Raw genomic sequence first — 25,408 nt, 5'->3', positions numbered from 1 at the left:
ACGTCACTTCAGCAGGTCAGGGTGGGGAGGGGTGAACCAGAGCAGGGGAAAAAACAAAGAGCAACCAACAAGATGAGGAGGTCTCACTCTTTCGCGTTTTAATGCACTTCATATATAACACGTTTCACTGAAATATCAAAATAAAAAAAAAAAAAAATGGAAAAAAAGGAAAAATTCTCCAATTTGTACTCCTATCAGTAAAAACAATCACATGGAAGCCCATTCCTGCATATCTGAAAGATGAAAATATTGACATAGCATGTCGTGATTATGAGATTTAAAGTGATTATTATGAAATTAAAGTCCTTACTACGATAAGGGGTTCAATTATATTGTGCTTTACTGCTGACAGCACTCAAACCAAAAACTGCCTAAATAAAAACAAATACAGAAAAATGAAAATGGCTCAATAAACAAATTGATAAGCAGGAGACAGAGCCGCTTGTCTTGTGTCCTCAGAGGGACAAGCCGAACAGGTAACAACAAACAGATTGATATGCCGATAAATTATACAAAAAATAAAACTTTTCCATTTGAGAAAAGATGAGACACAAATGCATATTTTTACTTTAATTTCAGCTACTTACGTTTATTTTTTATTGACACTTTTATTCATCATTTTTTTCCTATTTAATATTCAGTTTAATTTACTTATTTGGGGATTTTTCAATTCTTTTTAATCCTTTTTATGCCTGGTTTTATTTCTGTATTAATTTTACTTTTACATGTTTTAATCACCTAAATAATTCATTTCTGCATTTTATTTTCACCTTACATTTTATTTAGTCATTAGTTTGTTGACACCTTTTAAAATTTGCCATCATATTCCCATCCTCAAATCGCAATTGATTTGTCCAAGCATTTTCATTTCTGTGTTTTGTATTTTTTCTTTAAACGTTTACATTTTTCTATGCGTCTCTGGTGTTTCAAATGTGTCATGGGGGCAGATCCTCACCTGGACAAACACTGAGCAGGTCACAGGCTCTAAGTGCAGAGAGGACTCTGCCACTTGTGGCCTGGAGGAGAGATGGAGGCTTTGAGTGGGTGAAAACCCTGCAGAAATGCTTGCCTTACTGAAAAAAAAACAACCAAAAAAAACCAAATATAAAACAGGACGCTTGATATCACATGCTCCTTAACCTGAGAGTTTAAAACTAACATATGATTTAAATAAACTATATAGTTTATAGGTACATATTTGAGTTAAACCTATGGTTCTACAGCCCCTGGACCCAGCTCGGGTTTCAGCAACAACTGTGCTTCTTGAAAGCTTCTTGTGTTTATTTTTTCCTGCGACTGTACTCCACTCTGATATAAATGTCAAAGTGATCCCTCTTCTTACTCGTTAGGATCTCTGCAATCGTCCGCTCCGCCGACACGTCTGTCGGGATTCTCTGCCTGGAAACACCGCAAACTAATCGGAACCGGCGTCCGACGGAGACGGACGGGCCTCACGAGCTGCGAGGGGTCGATTAGGTGGGATAATTTATTTTCTGTTCCCAGAGTAGCTCCATCTCTGTGTCTTTTCTGCGTGCCTGTGGGCGGAACCGAGTCTTGTAAACATGTCAGGAAGAAAACGGAAGTGGAACACGTGAGGAAAACAAGCCTCAATAACAAACAAATCAACACAGGCGTTACTAAATACCAACCACATTGTTTAATGGTAGCCCAATAAAGGATTATACTCATCCGTGGACCAACTTAAAGCTTTAGTTTTCGCACACAATGATAAGCTTTAAATGGTTTGCAGGATGAATCTCCTTATGGTCACAGTAAAGGTCTACACTGAGTTGAACAAACACAACTCCACACAAAATGGATTTATTATCCTACACAAACAAACTAATCTAAATGGGACGAAAGCTGGGAGTCAAATTTGCCTGGAAATGCTATTTTAGAGCAACGCTGGCTTGTTAAGCAGCTGCTTTTTACTGTTAAAGTGAATTGTTTGTGTGCTGCTTTGCATCCAGACGGTGTAGAAACCAAACTCAAAGGTAGCAGAAATCTGAGCAAACGAAATGTGTCAGGATCTTTAATCTCTATCAGGGCCCTTAGTCTGCTCCCGTGTATGAGATGAGGCATCGTGCAGTCTTTTCTAAAACTACATCCACACTGAAGCGACTTTAGATTTTCCATGAAGATTAAATTGTTTCCAGAAATGTGTGTGTTCACAAAAAAAAAACAACAAACACTTAAAACCTGCAAGCTGCTCCGTAACGCTGCACATAAAAACACCATAAACAGAGAACAAGACATAAAGCTTGCCTGTGCGCTCCTGAGATGTAAATTAACTTGCAGATAACAAGCATTCAGTCAGGTTAAAAATGAGACATATGTATGGATTTGGGATTATTTCTAAACAGATGTAGATGCAATAGCTACATCATGCTCACTCGCTCCTGCAGCGCGAAGGCAAACCTGTAATCCTCCATCAGTGTGATGGAGGATTGGAAGCTGGTGTCACTCAGGACATCAGCTTCAATAACATAATATGCATATTATAGCTAATAAAGTAGTTCTAGCTGTAAAACAAACCTAACAATGGATGAACAGAAGCGTCTCTTAGGGAACGTCGTCTCTACCTGTGGGGGGTGGAGGATGAAGCCCAGGCTTGATCTGAACAGCCCCCATAATATAATTCAATATAATTTGTTTAAACTAATCATTTAAAAACTAATTTACTACAGTAAAGATGATATACCAACATTAATATTTGCTGTAACAGTAGAAACAACAAGCGGTCAACGGAAACTTCACCTTTTCTCAACTAGCACAGATCAGAGCCTGTCCGACCTTCAGAGGGGTTCCCAAACTTTTTCAGGCAGCGACCCACCTGTGGAGTTATGTTTGTCCAGCAGGATCCTCCAAAATATTTTACGCAGTGAAATAAGAAAATACACTTTCTTTTGAACAGACACACAGCCACAAACACACACTCAATGCAGGGTTGTTAATAAAAACCTCAGATGTCAAAAATTTAACCAGCAAGCTGAAAAAGCTGCAATCGCATATTTACAACCAGATAAACACACACACACACACACACACTGATTCAAAGGTTCCCTCATCAGCATTTAACCTGGGATACTAAAATGTTCCTCATTGGCACAGTGCTGCTTCTGAGCTGGGTGTGGACAGCTGTCTGTCGTATACACAGACTGGAACTGCTGAGCAGTCTAAAGAATGAAATGATCAACCCTTCAGTTTATTACACTACATTATATTAACTAATATTTTATCTAAGTTCTACCACAATAATTTAACCCGGACCTCCTGTAACTTCCAGGTTGTAATATCTAGCATTAGTGTTTGTGCTGAAGGGAAGTAGCAACTGAATCATCATTACTGCGACATAACGGGATCATCGGGTTCAGAGAAAGGTTTCCTGCTTTTAACACACCAGCTGTCTCTTCTCTATCACTCTGTTAAATGGTGAACTCACCTGCTGTTGCAGCTGACAGCTGCTGGTGGAGACTCTGAGCTTAGCTGTGTGGTCGATTATTCAAAAAATGCTAACTTTATTGCTGTCATTTTGAACACTTGTAACTAGTAACAACTGAGGAGCACAATTTGTTTCCCTTTTTCTTTTATTAAATTTATGGAGAGTCAGGCAACTTTAGGCCCTTGGTCTTCAGGAATGGTCCGGGTCATCCTGTAGGCCAGACCAGGCCTGGGATATGTTGTGCTTCAGCACAGAATACGTTGAGTTATTGACGATTGAACCATATGGATGCTGGATGCTGTGTGCAGCTGAAGGGTCTGGATGCAAACTCCACATAGAAAGACCACTTTCTAGCCTCTCCCAACCGAGGCTCGAACCAGCGACCTTCTTGCTGTGAGGCTGTGGTGCTAACCAGCGTTTGAATAACTTTGCTAGAAAATTAAGGAGGCAACTCATCGTACATTATCTCTGGAATTATTGATCGTACAGAGGACTTGATTCTCAGACAAATGCGATGATTATCATACATCTGACAAAGAATCCTCCATTGTTGTAGCGGTTGACGCGGTTCATGTGGGTGAGGGGAGAAGCGGAGCTATGGCATTACCTGTTCAGATGTGTATGAGTTGTATACGTGACAACACAAAGCTAAGTTTTTTCAGATTTATCCAGTTTGGGACCCAATTTAAAAAAAAACAAAACATTTTACTGCTCCCAAAATGCCACTTTCTCATGGATAAAACATTCAAACATGTAAGTTCATCTCCACATTGACATGCAAGGTACATTTCCTCTCTCTCTTTACTGTCTTCATCGCTCTCCTCCTTTAAATCTGAACATTTTTACCAACTTTTCTGCCAAACTAAACCAGAGCTAACCAGGAAGCAGGAGAGTGCTTCTCATGAGATGGTGCTCGTGTCCCGGCCTGCAACCTGACGTACGTCATTCTCCACACTCTGAAGTTCTGCAGGTTTAGCAGACGGAGGCACCACATTATACCAGTCAACTCAGACCATCATGCATTGAGGCTCAGCTGTTGTTGTGATGTTTGGATCTGTTGCATCTTTTTAAGTTTCCAGATTATCGTTTTTTGTTGTTGTTATTTAGAAACTCTAAGTGAATTCTGCACCTGAACCACATTTGAATCTTGTAGGTGTTCAAGAACAACAGTAATAAAACAGTAAGCATGTTTCTTAGGGCTGTGACGATATGCTTTTGTCCCAATTCGATTTAATTCTTTTTTGGGTGCCGATTCGATTTAAATGGCGATCCTCGCACTTCTTCGTTATTGCTGATTTTTGTCAATTAAAAACAAAAAAAATGTAAAAAAAACAAAACTTTTTTTTTTTTTTTTACTCAGACCATTGTTCTTCTGCTATAATGCCCAAGAAGACAAGTAAAAAGATCAATAAAAACTATAAAAATGGCAAAAACTTTATAATGGATTATCATTATTTATTTAAAAAAAAATTGATTTTCAACAAAAAAATCGATTTAAAATTGTGAAGCAAAAAATCCTGATATTCGATTTTCCCACCCCTAATGTTTGTACATGTTACGATGGACACACAAAAGCAAATATTTGATATTTTATGTTGTTGTTGTCAAGACAACTTGTGCTCCTTCACTTTCCATGACGGCATCCATCAGGTGATGCTCCACAGGCATGGTGGGGTGGAGGAAAACTAAAATATGCAGATTCACTCTCACTTCAAGGGGATCAGTAATGGAGACGAGCTGTAATTAACCTGCTGCTGAGAGATTATTTATCTTAATTATTTCCTGTAGGGTGGACTCGGTTCATGTCGAAATGTTTCATTAACGATGGAGAGAAAAACAGAATTAGCCGACTGGTTTATGTCCCAGTAAGAACGAGAGAAACTGACACAAAGACATGTCTTTCTGGTTCTTTTCTCTATTTGTGTTGCTTAGTCTCTTTTAAATCTCGTGAGTCACTTTGTTGTGTATAAAACAGCCTCGTGCACTCCTGTGTGCCCTGCAGCTGCAACCAGTTGGTCGGTCACATTTAGCCGTAGAGATGAAAGTCGTCGGACTTCCGTAAATCCGAGTCAACTTGTCTGGAACAGATGAGGGCATCTGTGCAGATAAGGAGGCACACATGTCAAAACACAACAGCCTCTGAGAGGATGGAGCTATTTTTATCCTGACTTTCTGTCCCGCTGTGATCTGCTCCGCTCAGACAGCCGGGGAGGAAGTAGAGGCGACAGCGCTGAATTCTGATCGAGGTGCTCTGGAGTTTGTGAATGAAGTGTGTGTTGTTACTCCTGTTTGTCCTATTTAGACCATAATGCTCTGAAACGGCAACAGAGGTTCATTACATTTATTATAATGTTATTACCGCCACCAAAGCAGAGCAGCAGGAGAGGCAGCGAGATATTTAAAGTGGAACTATTATGTGCATTTCAGGCTAATTTATTTTTATTTCTGAGACCAGAAGGGCTGGGATTGATCGAGTTATTGTCACAAATCGCTTTATGTACTTCAGACCGACCCTCTCCGTAGGCTGTCAGATCAGCCTGTGGGCAAAACGAGTGGATTGAGACTCTTCCGCATTAAGCCCCGCCTCCCGCCACTGCACTACATCGGGAGCGCGCAAAGCAACTGCTTTCGCCGTCATTGTAACATCTCATAAACAGAAGGATTAGGCTAATATGAACGCAATAAAAAAAACGAAATACAATGTCAACACATAGCATACAGCCCTACATGTTGGAACCTGAATCAGACCTTGAAAACAAAGTGGAAAACAGCAACCCACAGCAACGAATGCAGCAGGATGTCTCTCTTTGGTAAACTCACCAGCCATCGTTGGAAATAACTTTATCCAACGTTTTCCACCCACTTGATGTATTTGTACATGTTCTTGTTAACCAGTAGAAGGTAAGCAATCACCGAACCTTATCCCCCGAGATGTCACAAGGATTTCAAAGTAGAAAAAACTCTCTAAAACGACGCGTTTTTCGTCGCCATGGAAACTGAACGGAGAGAGTGCTGGAACTCAAACTGAAACATGCATTCAGGTGATAAAAAACAGTGTCGTTCACATGTCTGATGAGGATTCAACACTGTAACACTGTAGAAAGCTCAGAAAACTTGAAATACCATAATAGCACCCCTTTAAAGGTTGATTAATGCTTGACACCAAAGACTGATGTGGAGATGGACAGGTGGTTTTGTCCGCTTTGTGCGTCATTTATGTGCATAATTTGGTTTACAAGGGGCTAGCTATCTGACACAGAAAATGGAGCAATTCTGCGTGAAATTAAGGGGCCAGTGTTGAATCGTATAGCTGTCAGCAAAAGGAACAAACAGAAGAAGAAGAGAAGCAGGAGGAAGGTGATGAAGCCACCAACTCGGGTCTAAACAGGGACGGGAAAGCTGAACTCAGACCTGCCCACTAGCGGATGAACTGACTCAACAACCCCTGCAACGTAAAAGGTGCATGGAAGTATGAGGATAGTGAGATGAAAATGTTTGAAACGGATGTCCCCATTTACGTACCTAAACGAGAATAAATAGGCCTCAACATGTTCCTTTACACCACGTTTGCACCACTTCCTCTGTTTGGTTCACGGGAATGTCTGTTTGCTTTAACACTACAAGTGAATCACACCAGGGTTCCCTTGCAAGTAGGCTGAAACCTTTGGTTTTCAAGCAGTTCAACGTTTAAGTCTTGGGTCTGCACAAGGGTGTGAATGTTTGTATGATTCTGCTCCAAAAAAATGGTGCTTTTTATGGAAAAGGACCAAACGACTCAGGTGTGAAATCAACCGAAAAGACTAACTCAGAAAAAAAAACAAGTGTTTTGTCTTTTTTTTTTTTTTTTTAATTATCTGTTTAAAAAGAAAACAGACTGCTATAGTTTTTATTGTAAATCATGTTGTCTGATTCAGTTCAGAGCTGCTGACCCCTAACCGTCTGTTCAGAAACTCAGTTTGTGTTTGGCCAGACTACAGGACAGCATCCATTTAACCCAAAAGCCCGCCAAACTAAAGCAGTTTGACAGACAGAAAACTCAGCAGCAACAAGGTGATTCCCTGAAAGCTGAAAGGTCGGCATATCCGGTGTGCAGTGTGTCTTTAAACCATTTGAGGACACTGGACAAGTGGAGGACAAAATGAGAAGTGTCAGAACTAAAAGACTATCTACAGCAGATGGGCAGGATCTAAGAAAAAATAGGAACAAATCCAGAAAAGACCGGATACAGGACCTGAGTGATACATCTGGACCTTCAGTTGATCCGTTGATCCAGCCTCATCACAAATGGTTTCTATGGAAGAGTGGCTGTCGCGAGGTTGAACTTAAGGAAGAGAAACTGGTAGAAACAGCTAATTTGAGACAAAAAAAAACTGGACTAAAAATCAATAGCAGGATGTCTGATAGAGGTACGAATCCTCCCCAGAACCTGAACCTCCATATTATTGAAGCAGCATGGGATCATCTCGACAGAGAACAGAGCAAATAACAATCGACATCTAAACAAAAGCTCAGGAAAGAGCTTCAAGGAGTCTGGAAAAGTATTTATAAAAGACTACTTAAAGATATGACAGAAGTCCAAGAGGTCAAGACAGTGTACTTTTGGAATATACTTACTGTTACTTACTGTTAGCAGCGTCCGTGTACAAATCGTGGCTGTCACGTGTTCCTAGCATTTGTTTGGCACGTACAATACTAACATTGACACAAGGTTACATATCGCAGGTGTGAGTTGCAATATTGACTTGACTGCCAGTCATAAGAGTATGAAGATGCGATTGGAGGTAAACACAATGGTGGATCGTTTTGAAGAGCGTGTCTCTGGTCTTGTTCGCAACAACTAGCATTTTTATGACGTTTCTCCCAAATGCACAGTGACAAACACTTGTTTAGTGTTTGTCACTGTCAAATAGTTAACAACACAATGTTAAACTGTTGTTGATGGAAATATAATGTGATCAGCACATTGGCCTTTTTACAATTTCAGAGTCCAAGTACTCCATACTGCCCCCTAGCAGTGACCTCCAGTATTGAACGTTTCAAGCTTCTGTTGTTCTGAGCAAGTATGTATATATAAACAGATGTTGCCATGTACTCTTGCGTATCCTGCAAGTATATTCCTGCTCTTGAGCTCCTCACAGTCAGACGAAGTCTGTTTTTGCCTCATGTAATGTTTTTAAATTTGCTTTGGTATAAAATAAAGAAATAGCTAAAACTTATTTCTGGTTTTTAAGGGAATAAATAGAGAATTTAAGGTGATCTGATACGTTTACATCATCTTTCCTTTATGTCCTCATATTTTAAATGTAAATATTTACTATTTTTACAAATAATTTCAACGCATATTTCCCCTCACTCATTTCTAAATTCTCCTCACTGCCTTTGCTCTGCTGTGTTTATGTTTGTCCAGCAGAAGGTTCTTCTCTGATGTTATATTTAGGTCAGGACAAAAGGTTAGACCCGTAATTAACTTTTATCTGAAAATGATCGGGACTTACAGCTTCGTACTCCAACCTGAAGCCGCCGGCCACCACACATCTGTGAGGCAGTTTGTCTCCTGTTATTTTACTGGCTCCCATTTCTTCCAGCAGCCCTCTGGCACACTGTTGCAGCCTCCATTTGTCATCGTACTGTGAATAAAATCAGCCTGAAAGAGGAGTGTGAAAATATTCAGCAGCATTTTGTTCCCGTTTGTTCCAGAGTCTGTGACGGAGACTTCCCGGCAGCCGACCAGCTGGTGGCTAGTGTCGGCGTCTGGATCAGTGCAAATGAACACAGGATGCTGAAACTAACTTTTTGTTTCTATACATTATATAAAAAATAAATAATTAACTGATTATTAGTTATAATATTCCCCTGTCTGACCTGATGGCGGCAGCGTTGTCTTGTTTCACTATGTGAACGAGACTCAGTGATACAGCGGCATGTCTGCTGTAACAGAAAGGTTGTTCTCTGAGTCTAGTATGTTTTATTCATTTGTCCTGTGCTGATAACTGGAGTTGGGAAACGGTAAGGGTGTTACGACACACGAAACGTAAAAACTTGGCCCATCATCTGTTGTCAGGAGCAAAAAGAACTTCTCCAGCTGATAAAAGAGCTGTAGAATTATCCTTAATGTGTCCTGGTGCAGGTCAGGATGTCAACAGTCCAGTTTGACAAGTAGCTGATCATTTCTTGTATTCAGTTTGTGACTGAAGAGATTGTCAGACAAACCGAAATAACTCATGTAGACCAGGACAATGTGGGATATTTGCTGGGTTTACACGGATCATTTTAAATCTGATTAAACATCCAATCAGAATAAAAAGGCTTCATGTGAACACCTCTGCTTGTCTGATTGGACGTAATTAGAACAAATTTTCAATCCAGTTGAGAAGGATGGTTTAAAGCTTTTTATACACTCATCCTGATGGTTTGTGTGGTGGGATTTTGTTTGTGCACATGCTTGAACCACATTGGGGTTATGCGACATAATCAGTTTCAGGGAAGAATTGAAAGATGGCAGAAAAACAAAACGGGATTGTGGCAGAAATGGTTTTCCTCCAAACTGAAAGAGTTAAGGATTACTCATTATTTTGGTGGTCAAAAGGTTGAAAATATATTTAAAAAAAACCCTTCCTCCATATTGAAACACTTTGGGCAGATCAAAAAGCGTAATAAATTTGTCCATCAAACACACAATTGGTCAGATATTGTTAATGTAAAGTAAACAAGTCAGCGGAAATCTTTGATCTGATTGATTTTAATCAGATAAATTTGCCCATGTACATGTAGCTATTTTCAGAATTGCTTCATGTACTGCATAAGGTGGCAGTGGCTCATGTGGTGGAGCTGCTTGTCTTGTGACCTGATGGTCTACGGTTCGAGTCCTGCTCCTTTATGCTGCTTACGGATAAATGCAGAGCGTTGCATCAGGGTAAAACGTGCTAATTCACCTGAATGATGATTTGCTGTGGTGCAGCGGGACAAGCTGAAAGGGAAACAACGACTTTACATATTAGATACCGTAGATTGTTTTATATTAACCAAGAAAGACTGAATTCTTAAACTGCAGAAAGACTTGTCAGTTCGCTTCCATCTTATCTGGAACTATTTGCTGCTTCAACTCAATTCAACTTTATTTATATAGCGTCAAATCACGGCAATGCCATCTCAAGACGCTTTACAGACAGAAAAAAACATAATAAAAGCCATAATAGCCTATATAAGGAAACCAACAGATTGAGTTGTCCAGGCCAGCTTCTACATGACCAAGCAGATAAAAACATGGAAAATACTGGAAGTCTAGAACTTCTGGGTGTGTGACTGGTTGGAAGCAGTTTGGATTAAGACGTTTGGGATCTTCCATGAGAAAAAAAGTTCTGCTCAGTTGATGTGTGGAGAAAAAGCTACAAAACCTCGTAAACCAGAGCCACATGTTCTTCTTGTAGCTACGAGAACAGAGAACTTTGTCGTTGTAGCCACAAGAAAACAACATGACGCAGAATAGCTAACAACCAAGCATGTTGTCTCCTGTCTTTTCATCATTTTTTTTTTTTTTTTTACAGCTGTTGATCATGTGACCTGACATACTGCTGAACTGGTCTCTACCAAACAGCAACCTGCGGCGGATAAAAGTGAAGTCTGTGCGAAAGAACCAAAAAATTGCAGTTCTCTCTTCATCCTCTAGCAGTTCCAAAAGGGAGTCAATCCCCATAAAGTCCCATGTTAAAACGGCCAACTTCACAGTCGAATCAAACATGTTGACAGGCTGTTTCAAAAAACGCGTCTAGCCCTGGAGAACCCACGGGGTCAAATTTGGCCGTTGTTAATTGCTGCTGCCCAAATGAACAAACATAAAAAAAAAAAGTCAAATTTGACTCCAAAATCCCAGAGTGCCACTTCTGACCTCTGTACAGAGACACCTAGTGGATGGATTTTGACCTGACATGAGCCAGTGTGGTCATGGCAAGATGCCTGACTACATGTTGTTTTGTTGAGCTGGAAACTTACCCAAACGAAATAGTCATTTCAGGAAACCAGAGGTTGGTGCAATTGTTAATTTTAGTTTTAGCATGCAGAATGCCTAGAAAAAAAATTTATGTTCTTTTTGGATAAATTAGTGACTCTGTGTTAGCTTAAAAAATGATGTGCCAAAAATGACCCTCTGGGTGTATGAGTCAAAAAAATGTTGGGTCAGAAATGACCCTTTGGTTATTTGGGCGACTTAGTAAAATACAAATGAATTTGTTTCAAGGCTTTAGCCAAATGCAGGACTGTCACCATTCTCTATTTACAGTTACCTTGGTAGTACATGGTCAGAAACTAATAAAGTAAATTCTGATATCTTTTCATATATGAGAAAAACGTGGATGCAATAAAGAAAAAGGGAAGAGTCATTTGGGAGTTGGTGGGGACATTGTGGTGAAGCTATGCCAATAACTTGCAGATGAAGTACATTTCCTTATTTTCACTGACAATTTCTTTACTTCAATGCCCCTCATTGAGAAATTATTGGCAAAAGGAATCACATGTTGAGGTGCAACCTGATGATGGACAAAGACTTGTCTGAGAACAGCCGCGATTATCCTGTTATTATCAAAGTGACACCAACACTGTTTGTTTGAAATGGCAAGACATGAAAGCTGCCACGTTGATGTCAACATATGCTAGACCAGATCCTTTGGGGAAAAAGGTTGGTGCTGGGACAAGTCCAAAAAAGAGTACACTAACACTGATCAGCTGAACATCATCAAGGAGTACAGTGCCTCCATGGGAGGAGTTGACGTGCTGTATGCACATGAAAAATGTGAAAAATGTACAGTTTCTCTCTGTATAAACAAAACAAGAAATTGCTTCAAAGACTCACAATGTCTAGTTTGAGTTCCTCTTTCCAGCAGAACAAAATTTTGGATAAGCAGTGACCCATACTGTTGGTGTCGTAATTTTGTCCTTGTGTTCTGGTTTCCATTGGCCAAAATGTGTTTTGCATTTGAAATCCAGCTCCAACATGCAACAAAAAAGAAATGAAAACATTGTTAAATGTAATGGTGTCGCTGACTGATTATTTTCCTAAATATAAAATACATTACATTGACAGTGTTTGTTCTTATGATTTTCTGAAATAATACACCGAAAGCCCAAAGGGTCAAATTTGGCACAAATCCTAAATTAGGGAACAAAGGGTTAAAATAAAAAAAGTGGACATTTTAGTGTTCAGTAAACTTATAGCAGTCATTCAATGCATAGTTCATTATTTTCAAAAGAAAAAAAGTGTTCTTGGGTTCTCCAGGGCTAGGTTTAATAAGTCATTTTTTTATAACTCATCAGTTTAATCTAAAAAAGTTGCATAAATACCAGTACGCAATTTTGATTGACATGAATCCGATATTGTCATGATGTGGTTTGTTTTGTGCCTTAGTTTCAGGTTTCCTGTTTTATTTTGTAGTTTTTCCTGTTTGGTTCTCTTGTTTGTTGTTCAGCTTTATTGATTTCCTGTTCATTGAGTTCACCTGTACTTGTTTAGTTCCTTTCAGTACACCTGTTTCTTGTTTGGTTCCCCAGTTTATTTATACCCCTCAGTTTCAGTTCTTGGTTGCTGGATCATTTTGTTGCTTTACTCCCTTGAGTTCCTTGGGTTACGATAAATCTCCCTGAAATCCACATCCTTGTGGCTCTTCTCTGCGTTTGGGTCCATATCCCCACCACAAATATCTGGCTGCAAGAAGGCACAGAGTGAAACACAACCACAGTTTTTACCCGATTGTTTGCTTTAGCCTGGTTACCTGGGTTAGCTGATGCTCCCAATATGGCGGCTGTGGCCTATTAGAAAATATTTTGATCGGCTTTATCAATAATAAAGAACTTCCATCAGTTTAGGTCCAGTAAAAATACATCTGCAAAGAAATATGATGGCTGTTTTCATTTGTTATGTCCTTACAAACAGAACTGTGTAACTGTTGAACCTGGACAATCAGGCAGAAATTGGACTTTGTCGTCTCCTGTGAGCTTCACTTTGGATAGAAACAATTTATGGCTTTATTATTAGTGAATATAAGCCATTACCTGCAGCTTTTTCAGTTTGTCCAGATAATAACAAATCTCTCCCGATCATGTTTAATTTCCCAGCATGCATTACAGACCACTGGGAAAGCTTTCAGCGCTCGCAGCGATCGTGTTAAGCAGAGTAAGATGATCCCATCAGCAGCGTCCTCTGAACTGATTGTGTTGGGTTTGATTGGATTGGTGTCCTGGATGGAATTAGAGATGTCTGAGCTGATAACCAGGAGAGGCTGTGATGTCTCATCGTCTTCTGCGCTATCTGCATCTCTTTTCCTCCCTATCATGGTCTATCTTTCGCTGTCCACTCTCATTTCACCCTCCAACAAACACACACACACACACACACACACACACACACACACACACACACACACGTATGCATGTATACACTTCCATCTTTTTTTAAAGATAAAAGTGATCGAAGCTGATTATCTTGGTTGCTCAGGAGAAAAAAACCTGAGGTGATGTAACAGTTATCCAGTGGAGAGGAGTCAAAATCACTATAATTCCTCTGTTTCATGAAGCCTTGGACTGATTGTGTCCAGTTCCTCTCCAGTTTAATAATAAGAGATAAAGAGAAAAAGAAAGAAGCTCAGTGTATCAGGAAATGTCCCTCAGCAGTCTAAACCTATAGCAGCATAACTAAGGGATGCTAACCATCCCTAGCTATAGGACTTATCAAAAAGATAAGTCTTCAGCCTAGTCTTAAAGGTGGGGAGGGTGTCTGCTTCCCTAACACTGACTGGGAGCTTATTCCATAAGAGAGGGGCCTGATAACCAAAGGCTCTGCCTCCTTCTCGGCTCTTTGAGACTCTAGGAACCAAAAGTAAGCCTGCAGTCTGGGAACGAAGTACTCTGCTTGGTATATAAGGAACAATGAGGTATTTAATATATAGTGGTGCCTGGTTGTGGAGGGCTTTATATGTAAGGAGAAAGATTTTAAATTCTATTCTAGATTTAACAGGCAGCCAATGAAGAGAGGCTAAAACTGGAGAAATATGATCTCTCCTGCTGGTTCTGGTCAGGACTCTGGCTGCAGAATTCTGGATCAGCTGAAGGCTTTTCAGGGCATATTTAGGACAGCCCAGTAATAGAGAGTTACAGTAATCTAGTCTCGAAGTAACAAAAGCGTGAACCAGTTTTTCTGCATCACTCTGAGACAGAATATCCCAAATTTTGGCTATATTACGTAAATGAAAGAAGGCTGTTTTAGTAACCTGCTTAATATGTGGGCCAAAGGACAGGTCAGGGTCAGATATTACTCCAAGGTTTCTCACTGTAGCACTGGAAGCTAAAGTAATGCCATCCAGGTTCATTACGAAACCGGAAAATTTAGCTCTGAGTTTTTCAGATCCAACGAGAATTACTTCAGTCTTATCTGAGTTTAAGAGGAGAAAATTTCTAGACATCCAAGTCTTTATGTCTATGAGAAAATTTTGTAGCCTATTGGGCTGATTTGTTTCATCTGGTTTAAAGGATAAGTATATTTGAGTATCATCTGCATAACAATGAAAGTTTATTCCATGCTGTCTAATAATTTTGCCTAAAGGGAGCATATATAGCGTGAAGAGTATTGGTCCAAGTACAGAACCTTGAGGAACTCCATGACTTACTGTAGTTTGGGAGGAGGACTTGTAATTTACATGAACGAACTGAAGTCTATCAGATAAATATGATTTAAACCAGCTTAACGCTGTACCTGTAATTCCAATCACCTGTTCTAGTCTTTGTAACAGAATGTTATGATCGACTGTATCAAAAGCAGCACTAAGATCAAGCAAGATAAGTACGGACACAAGTCCTTTGTCTGAGGCCATAAGAAGGTCATTAGTAACTTTCACCAATGCCGTCTCAGTGCTATGATGAGCTCTAAATCCTGACTGAAACTCCTCGCATAAATTATTTCTGCTTAGGTGGGCATGTAGCTGAGCTAAAACTATTTTCTCCAGAATTCTGGACATAAACGGGAGGTTAGATATAGGTCTATAATTTGCTATCACCTCTGGATCCAGAGATTGCTTTTTAAGTAAAGGCTTGATTACAGCAGTTTTAAATGATTGTGGTACATATCCTGTCACTAAAGACATATTGATAAGATTTAGTAGTGATGTATTATTTAAAGGGAAAATGTCCTTAAAGAGGCTCGTTGGGAGAGGGTCTAAGATACAGGTGGATGGTTTAGATGAAGCTATTATTTTAGTTAATTCAGAGGGTTGGACAGGACAGAAACTATTTAGACACAAGTCAGATCCTGGTTCTAAGGATGCTTCGGAGACCACAACAGGCTCAACATTATAAGTAGAAGGAAGAGTATTGTGAATTTGATCTCTAATAGTGTCAATTTTAGTCCTGAAAAAATACATGAAATCATCACAGCTAAGTGAGAAAGGAATACATGGCTCCACAGCGCTCCGGCTCCTAGTAAGCCTAGCTACAGTGCTGAAAAGAAACCGAGGGTTGTTTTTGTTTTCCTCTATCAATGATGAAAAATAAGCTGTTCTTGCCGTACGTAAGGCTTTTTTGTATACAATTAAACTTTCTTTCCAGGTTAAGTGAGACTCCTCTAGTCCTGATGAACGCCATCTGTTTTCCAAACGCCTTGACGCCTGTTTTAGAGCTCGAAGCTGGGAATTAAACCAGGGAGCCTTCATAATCTTACCTAATTTCTTCTTCTTTAGGGGGGCAACATTATCCAAGGTTGTACGCATTGAAGCTGTTATAGTATCAGCATGTTGATCAATCTGAGCAGGAGTAAGGCTTAAAGGGGGACTCTCAGTCATGCTAACACATGGTAGAGGTGAAAAAATTGATTCAATTGATTGTTTAAATTTTGTAATATTATTGTCTGATAAACATCTACTATAGTAGAATTTATTTTTGGTCAGTGAGTAATCAAATAAAGTGAATTCAAAGGTTAATAAGAAGTGATCGGACAAGACAGGGTTTTGAGGAAATACTTTGAGCTTATCAGTCTCAATACCATATGTTAGAACAAGATCAAGAGTATGACCATGAGAGTGAGTGGCACCATGGACATTTTGTGAAAACCCAATTGAGTTTAGAATAGAGCTAAAGGAAATGTTTAAACTATCATTCTCATCGTCAACATGAATATTAAAATCACCTAGTACAATGACCTTATCAGTAGTCAGCACTAACTCAGACAAGAGATCAGAGAATTCGGTCAGAAACTCGGAGTAAGGTCCAGTAATACACTAATGCTTAAAATGCTTAAAGGAGCGGTTTCTCTGAATTCCATTTTGTATGAGATAAATTTAATGTCAGGAATTCAAAGGATTTATAGTTAGTTTTGTGCTTAGGATTAATGAAAAATTCTGACTTAAAAATAGCTGCAACACCTCCTCCTCTGCCTGTAGTTCTAGGAATGTGAAAGTTTAAATAGTTAGCTGGCGTAGCTTCATTAATACTAACATAATCCTCTTGCTGTAACCAGGTTTCCGTAAGACAGAATAAATCAATGTGGTGATCACCTATCAAGTCATTGACTAATAAAGACTTATTTGGGAGGGATCTGATATTCAGTAGGCCACACTTTATTGTCTTATTTTCAGATTTTATTAGATCCATTGTTTTTATTTTTATGAGGTTTTCACGATTAACCCAAGGAGTGTTTTTGTGTTGTTTAATTCATACTGCTGGGGAGTTGTATAAGGTCAGAATGGGGTTTTGGGTGGGCGGCGGCAGGTGGGAAGCTGCAGAAAAGTGTGTAGGACTACAATTCTGCCTCCTGGTCCCAACCCTGAGTTGTCAATTTAGCTGACTAATAAAAGAGTCCATATTGCTAGATAACAGAGCGGCTCCATCCAACGTGGGATGGATGCCATCTCTCCTAATAAGACCAGGCTTTCCCCAAAAAGCGCTCCAATTATCTATAAAACCCACGTTGTTATCGGGACACCACCTAGACAACCAGCGGTTGAAGGATGACATGCGGCTAAACATGTCATCGCTGATTAAATTTGGCAAGGGACCAGAGAAAACTACGGAGTCCGACATGCTCTTGGCAAAGTTACACACCGAAGCAACATTAATTTTAGTGACCTCCGATTGGCGTAACCGGGTGTCGTTACCGCCGACGTGAATTACAATCTTACGGTATTTACGTTTAGCCTTAGCCAGCAGTTTCAAATACGATTCGACGTCGCCCGCTCTGGCCCCGGGAATGCATTTGACTATGGTCCCCGGTGTCTCTAGTGCCACGTTTCTGACTATGGAACTACCTATAATCAGGGTTTCTGCCTCAGCGGGTGTGTCACCGAGCGGGGAAAATCTGTTAGAAACGTGAACAGGTCGGTGGTGGCCAGTGGGTTTTGGTTTGGGGCTACGCTTCCGCCTGACCGCCGTCCAGCCCGCCTCGGCTCCCGGCTGCGCGGGAACTGCTGAGGGACCACTAGGTGGGCTAGCTGCCCTGGCTGGTAGCTCCGCACTGGCTAATGGGGGCTTGCTGACTAACTGCTTCCCTAACTGAGTGCGGAGCTGGGCTTCTAACTCGCAGAGCCTTGCCTCCAAAGCTGCCAAGCTGCTACACTTAATACACCTACCGTTATCACTAAAGGAGGCGGAGGAGTAGCTAAACATCAGACACACCGAGCAAGAAAAGGCAGGGGACCGGGGTGTGGGAAGAGAGCTAGCAGCCATGCTAAAACCGAATGCTTGAGCTGTTTAAGTCAGTAAACAGAAAGCCAAAGATCCCAAAAATAAATGCAATATATAGAACAGTGGTTTGGGAAGATATTGTGCGCTAAAGTGAGTGGTTGGTTAATAATAGATAGAAGTTAAAGGAGCCAACGGCTCGTAGCAACCCGCAGTGATACACGCTAGGGAAACAGGAAATGACACAATACGTTACCGCAACGTCAGCGCGTCAGCCAATCCAGTGACTTGAGACTTGACTTGCAGGGATAAAAGAATCTCATTCAAATAAATAAATAGCTCAATTTATATAAACTAAAAAAGTAATATATGTTTTGTTTATATTTAACATTGGATTTAATATTGGATAATATTGGATAACTGGATGTTGTATGTGAATATTGTTAAATGGATGATCATGAAATGAAGGGGCAGATATCATAAGATTGCTCTTCTTTCTGCTCCTTTTCATTCAAGCCATATTTAATTGGCAGTCTTATTTTGTATTTATATTTATGTTGTTTTGAATGAAATAAATAAAAATGAAATGAAATGAAAATATAAAACTATTTCATACGTTTAGCATTTTTAAAGAGGTGACAGAAGTTTTCTGCATCTGCTGGTCATTGCCTTTGTCCAGCTTTCCTACGAATGTTGGGAGTTTTGGTTTTAGATGCTGCTTTGTTACAGTAGAAGGCTTCAGTGTATCGGTGCTGGAGTGTGTTAGCTCACACTCCACAGACTTAGCTCTTGCTTTGCTTCGTTACCTCCGTTCACACAACTAAACTTAATGAATTAGATTATTCTTGTGTATCGTTCTTGAATGTTTAGGGGGTTTGGGACCACTTTCGGTGGTCTGAAGTTGTTTTGTGGACCTTTTGGGCCCAAGGCCCAAGCATGGACCACTTTTTTTCACATTTTTTTCACATAGTGCTGTGTTTGTCTTTACAATACTTACTGATTGTGAAGCAAATTTAAAAATGCACCTGAAAGCCCTTACATGATGGTTTTTATTCAATCTGAGCAAGACTAATGAATACACGTCTATCAATGTACCTTCTTGTTTTCACCCAGGTGTGAACTTCTGTGCTGATATGGGAGGAGACCAGAGTCACGAGAAGGAGGCTGAGGAGCAACGACAGGAAACGGAGAAAAAGGACGAGTTGGACAATACCTGCAACTCGCCTTCTGAAGGTACATAAAAGTGCTTTTGCTCATTTATTCAGATGAAATACAGTCTACTGTGTGAATAAAAATCAGAAAGTGGAACATGTCTAGTAAAGTAAAGTAAATTTAGATAACAAATGAAAGGATACAGTCACCGGCCACTGTATTCGGCTCATCTTCTTGGTAAAGTGTCAGACCTTTATAACTTTCAGAACTGCCTTAATTCTTGGTGTCAACAAGGCATTGGGATCATTTTTCGTAGATTTTGCTCCGTATTGACATAATAACATCACACAGTTGCTGCAGATTTGTCAGTTAAAGGCGACCCTGAGTCACTCAGACTGTTTATTATAACACTAAAGATCTAAATCACACAATAATAAAATCTAAAAATACTAAAAATAACTGCAAAATAAATGCTACAAAAAATACAAGCTAAACATATTGAGCATTAAAAATGAAAGAAGGATTTTATTAATAATATTAATGTACTAGTGAATGACAGCTAAATAATATAATAATAAAAGCATCAATGTAACACATGAAAATGATTGCATGTTGCTATGGTTACGCGAGTGATTTTGTACATCAGATGTGCAGAATTAGTGTAGAAGGAGAGGCACGGTCTGATGAGGAAACCTATAGTTTGAGGCTGAATCCTCCTGTGTCTTTCAGTTTTAGTTGTCAGGCTGTAGAACTGTTTGCCTGAGTTCAGCATCTGCAGAGCGGAGATTCTGATAGCTCTACACTGGCAGCGCCCAGTACACATGTCCTGATAGGAGGGCAGATCAGATCTGATGCTGCTGCTTTGATCACTCTCTTATGGTTCCCAAACTGTTTTGTGATGCTCCTGGTCACTATGTTTTCGAGAGTGTCGAAGGATTGATAGAAAACCCTAAACCTTCTCCACTGCTTCAGCTGGTTTAGCCACTGTCTTGACCTTTTCACCCAAGTCTGTATGAGGGGGGACCAGGTGAAGTTGTCCGTGAGCTGTAGCCCAAAATACTCGATGCCATGAACCTTTTCCAATGGAACAGCTTTAATGGAGAAAGGAGAGTAGGAAGATCACTGTTTTCTGCTCTTTTCCATCCCCATCTCTTTGGTTTTACTGTTATTCTGGTGCCAGTTTGGCTGGAGATGAGACCTAGCACAATCATCACTACAGAGGCCTACAACAGGGTCAAAGGTCACATCTTTGTGGTTTTTCTGTTGCTCAAGATGATGATCCTGGACGCACAGCTGCATTCACTGAATGGCTGGGGATTGGCTCTGAGAAAGTCCAGCATCCATCCTCCTTCTTAGAAAGGATTCTGTGGAGGGTTTACAGTGTTAAACGTTGGGCTGTAATCGACAAACACATACAATATTTCCCTTTCCTACTCTGCACAAGATGGTAGTGGTTATTTCTATCATACCCAACCAGTTGGCCCATCCTCCTAGGACATCAACATGCTACAAAGATCAAGACTTGAGTCTGGTATGCATTTCCAATGACTTGAGGTGAAGAAGACTTTAGTCTCAGCTAGGACTCCTGGTTTGTGACTCGTAAACAATATTCTGTAGTTTTAATGTTGTCGTCCTGATCTGTTCTCTTTCTGATCTCGTCTGCTCAATATGATTAGTTTCCTCAGACGTAACGCTTAATAAATGTTACGCAAACACACTCGTTACAACAGACAGTGACTTGAGACATCTGCTGCTCACTGGATAAGTTTCCCTTCTTCAGACCATTCTCTGTAACCCTAGAGATGGATGTGTGTGAATATCCCAGTAGATCAGCTGTTTCTGAAATACTCAAGACCAACAACCATGCTACGTTTAAAGTCACTTAAATCTGATTTCTTCCTCATCTTGACCACGAGTAAATCCTATGAGTTGCTGCTGTGTGATTGGCTGCGTGGATATCAGTGTTAAGTTATCAGCAGTGGACCTGATAAAGTACACGATGAATGTGAGGAAATGTACATAATGAAACAATCAAATTATTTTTCTTTTACTGTTTACACTATTTCCATCCTTCATATGTGTATTGACATAAAAAATCTGGACTGATGTAATTTCTTCATGATTGTCTCATTAATATACAGACAAATACAGAAACATAAGACTTAGACCATCATGTAACTTAGCGGCTGTTCATCCAGAAAATGAGATTTGAGTGGTTTTCATAAAGATTTCTGCACAAGCAGGAGCCTCCATTCAGTTCTTGCTTTTATTCCATTGTCACTGTACTATATTTTCTTTCACAGACACACCAGGCGAGCTGCCGCAGTGCAGGATGGGGAACAGGAAGGTGGACAACATGTGTTTCATGATCTCATGCACCAACTGGTACTAAAGTGGTCCCGGTGAGCTTAAAGGGAGTGAAAACAGTGTGAGCTGTTGGGTCGGATGCTGCAAGTATGGAAATCCTGTTGTCCCTTCAGCCCCGGTGCATCCTTTAATCACTGCATTTTGGAAAACTTTTTAGAAGAATCCTGCGGTGTGGACGAGTTCTTCCTGCAGAGAATGAGTCAGAAATTCTTCATCCAAATGTCACCAGAACTTATAGGTCCATAAAGGAGCACTCGGGGCTTTAGGCTGTTTCCAGTGAGATTTAGTGGCCTGTAAATGTGGGGCAGATCAGTCAATGTTTCATGATGTGACAGCTTTTTTTCCCCCCTCTTCTTTTCTGCATAATGGCACAAATGATAAACTTTACTCCAGGAATTGTTCAGAAACGTTAGCAATGATGCTTGTTAGGGTGAATGATTATTGATTGAGGAACAAGCTCTAAATAAAAGACAATTTTGACGCTGAACTCAGGAAAGTGCTGTTTTGTTGCGGGTGGTGAGACTGCAGCAGCGATCAGGTGGGAGGATGTGGTGTGGACGTGTCTTGTGGTGCAAGGCCACAGCAATCAATTATAACAAAAAGGCGCCTGAGTGGCGAAAAGTAGATGACTGGCCTCTGAGTTTATAGAGGTGGATCTCAAACCCACATCTTTGTCCTCAAACACAGGATATTTACAAGTAAATAAATGTTAATCTGCACGAGAAACATGTTTGTTTCTCTGAAGTTGTTTGAAGCTGAATAAAAATTCTGGTGGACACCTGGCTGCTAATGTTCTGTTAGTCAAACGTCTGAAACTAAAGAAGAAATGTGGATTATTTAAAGCATCTTTAAATGAAACAACAGATCCGACCTGCTGCTGCACAGGATTAAACTATGTCTGTGAGTCAATAACACAATGAAACTACAGAGGTGTTAAATGATGCAGGTGAAGCTGGTGTATTAGAAAATTGAAAAATGGAGATTTATGTGTGTTAATTTTATTTCAAAGGTGAGAAAATAAAAAGATTTCCTGGCCTGGACACTTGTTCTGTGTTATGTTTATAAAGACAGTCAGCAGAAAGAAAAGTTTTTTCTCGTCATGCTTTTTGTCTTCAGCCTTTTAGAACTTGGGAGGTTCCACAATGTGGAGAAGTTGAGACTGTAATAAAATCTCTACTCAGAAAAAACATTTTGGAAATCCTTTTTTTTTCTATTTTCCAATTTTGATACCTGCCTTGCAAAGACAAAAGTTTGAGAGTTTGTTTTAATGCACAAATCCAGAAATATTTCCATTAACTTACTACTAAGAATATAATATTATCTAGTACAGAGTAACTTAATAGTTGATGCTAAAGTCAGATTATTGGTCTGTACTTTCTTTGTAAAGGGCATATCATTTAATCATCAATCACTGCAAATCAATTATAATCACTCCATCTCAGAAATAACTGGTGACATTAATTGCTCTAATTTCCTCCTTTAATTGCAATTGCGGCTGCAGATCATGCTTCTGTTTAATTAAATCCCAGAACACATCAGAGAAAGCTCATCACTTCCTCGTGATGCGTCTGAACTTGTGTGTGATCAGCATCGTATGAATACATCTCTGAGTTGGTGGTGTTTATTCTCTAGAAGAACAAACAGTAATCGATTATCTGGTCAACCATTAAAGTTAAATATTCAAAACAAGCCATTTCCGTTCACTTTAACTTTTTAAATAAAGCCAACAACCTTTTCTAATTTGGGTTCAAAGTCTTCAAGTGGAAAAAAAACAAAAAACAAACTTACTAATTAATCCACCATGTCTTACGTTCGCTCCATGTCTTGCAGTATAATGTTGACTTTTGATTGGCCAAAATTGACCATTTTCTAAACCCTGAAAGCAGAATTGAAATCCAACATGACAAGTAGATGTTTTAAGTTATAGATTGGGTTGTAATATTATTATTATTATTACAAAAAACAAAATTACTACAATATTAAAAATGTATGGACTTTGTTATGTCATGGTCTGTCCTGTTTATAGACAATAAAAATATAGAAAAAAGAAAGTGTATTGTATGCATTCAGACTGGATTTCAAGGATGCAAGACGTTTGGCTCCATCTTTAAATGCACTGAACTGTAAAATCAGCAGATTCCTATCTCTTGTGGACCAAAGGTGGCACTCAGAGTTGAAAAAGGCAAAGATTAAGGTTAACTTGTTGTCTTACATGTGACATTTATTCTCTCAGCCTTTTTTAAAATGCATGTTTTAAAACTTGATTTTGTAGAAGGCAGTGCTGCAGACAGCTTGGGGTGAGAACTGAGGGTGACTCAGAGGAGGTTTTTTTTACAGTTTGACCAATGCAGAGCATCTGTCGTATGAATTTTAGCAGGTGTTATTTATGTACCACGGCTGATAAATAAAAAAGATAATAAATGTGGGTAACCACATAAATGTGGGTAAAGTGCAGCTGATTCGAGATATTACTGGTGTGACTCATCAACATTCTCCAAAAACCTGTGAAGTGGGGATACACTGACTCATCCCAAACAATTACACCGTCAGCCATTAAGTGCACAAAGTCAAAAACGTGGGCAGAGCTAATCATCCATTTGGTGAAAATAAAGAGGCTGAATTTTGTCCAAATGACCCACAAAGTCACTATGAAATAAAACAATGTTGGAACATATGCAGATTCTGTCTGTCCATCTCCACCTCCGGGCAGGTGGCTGTCATGTTGCAGATCACCAGAGGCAGTCCACGTTCATCCCTGGATGGGTCTTTTAGGAGAATACCACAAGGCAGATTTATGATGCACATCTGGTGGATTTATACTGCTCATAATGGTGCAGATGCCCCAGAACAGTTAATGAACCTGAAGAAAATCATCCAGCATTGTGGAGATGGGAACACAAGGGGCAAGATGAGAAAGTGCATACTGCATTTAAGGTTAAAAAAGTTGTTGCCAGTTGAAATATCATCATCAATGCTGTAATAATTCACTGGGTGGCTCTTATTTCCTTGGTTAAATCCAGCTGTTGACTTTGTTTTGGGGCAGGTACTGTATCTCCAGTAACTTATCTTAGTCAAGTACTTTAGTATGTAGTAGAATGTAGTAACCGACTAGAGCAAGGGAAGGTCAAATTAAAGAGTCACAGTAAAAACTATTTAATTAAACTACAGTGTTCTCTGCAGAAAGTAACTGTTTAAAGTGCCTTGACAATATATGGATTTTATCAATTACTTCATACACTTACTGCCAATAGTACTGGAGGCAACAAAGAATCCCTACAGCATGATTAGACCTCCACCATGTTTTAATGTACAGAACATGTTTGCCTCATTTTGTTAACCATAAATGAACAGATTTTCTCCATTCAGAATAAGTTGTACCTGAGATTCCTCTGACACCTGTCATACAGGGATTGGACAGCTCATTCAAGGGGGTCCAGTACCCCATACTCAAGGAGTACCCCTCACAGGTGTCCCCGGGGGACACAGTCAAATGCCTTCAAGTCCATTAAGCACATGTGGACTGGTTGGGCAAACTCCCTCTCTGGGGTCCTGGAGGGGACCCCAGAGAGGGAATAGAGCTGGTCCACTGTTCTGTGACTGGGACAAAAACCGCACTGCTCCTCCTTAATCCAAGACTGGACCATCTGATGGACCGTCCTGTCCAGGACCCCTGAATAGACTTTACCTGGGAGGCTGAGGAGTGTGATCTCCTTGTAGTTGCTCCAGTACCCCTTCTTAAAAAAGGGGGACCACCACCCAAGTCTGCCAGTTCAGAGGCACTGTCCCCGATGTCCA

At 39.9% G+C, this 25,408-nt stretch overlaps 1 long non-coding RNA gene across 1 annotated transcript; it reads left to right on the top strand.

Annotated features, from left to right (window-relative positions):
- The first annotated feature begins 1,349 nt into the window (after nucleotides 1-1,349).
- Nucleotides 1,350-22,653, top strand: LOC306757494. The gene is made up of 3 exons (XR_013771352.1): nucleotides 1,350-1,476; nucleotides 19,208-19,327; nucleotides 21,550-22,653. It is a non-coding gene; the product is annotated as an uncharacterized lncRNA (long non-coding RNA).
- Nucleotides 22,654-25,408: the final 2,755 nt, after the last annotated feature.

This window comes from Telmatherina bonti (assembly GCF_933228915.1).
Source record: "Telmatherina bonti genome assembly, chromosome: 6".
Classification (NCBI taxonomy): domain Eukaryota; kingdom Metazoa; phylum Chordata; class Actinopteri; order Atheriniformes; family Telmatherinidae; genus Telmatherina; species Telmatherina bonti.
Note: the sequence above shows the minus strand (reverse complement) of the source record. Positions and strands in the feature narration are given on the sequence as shown.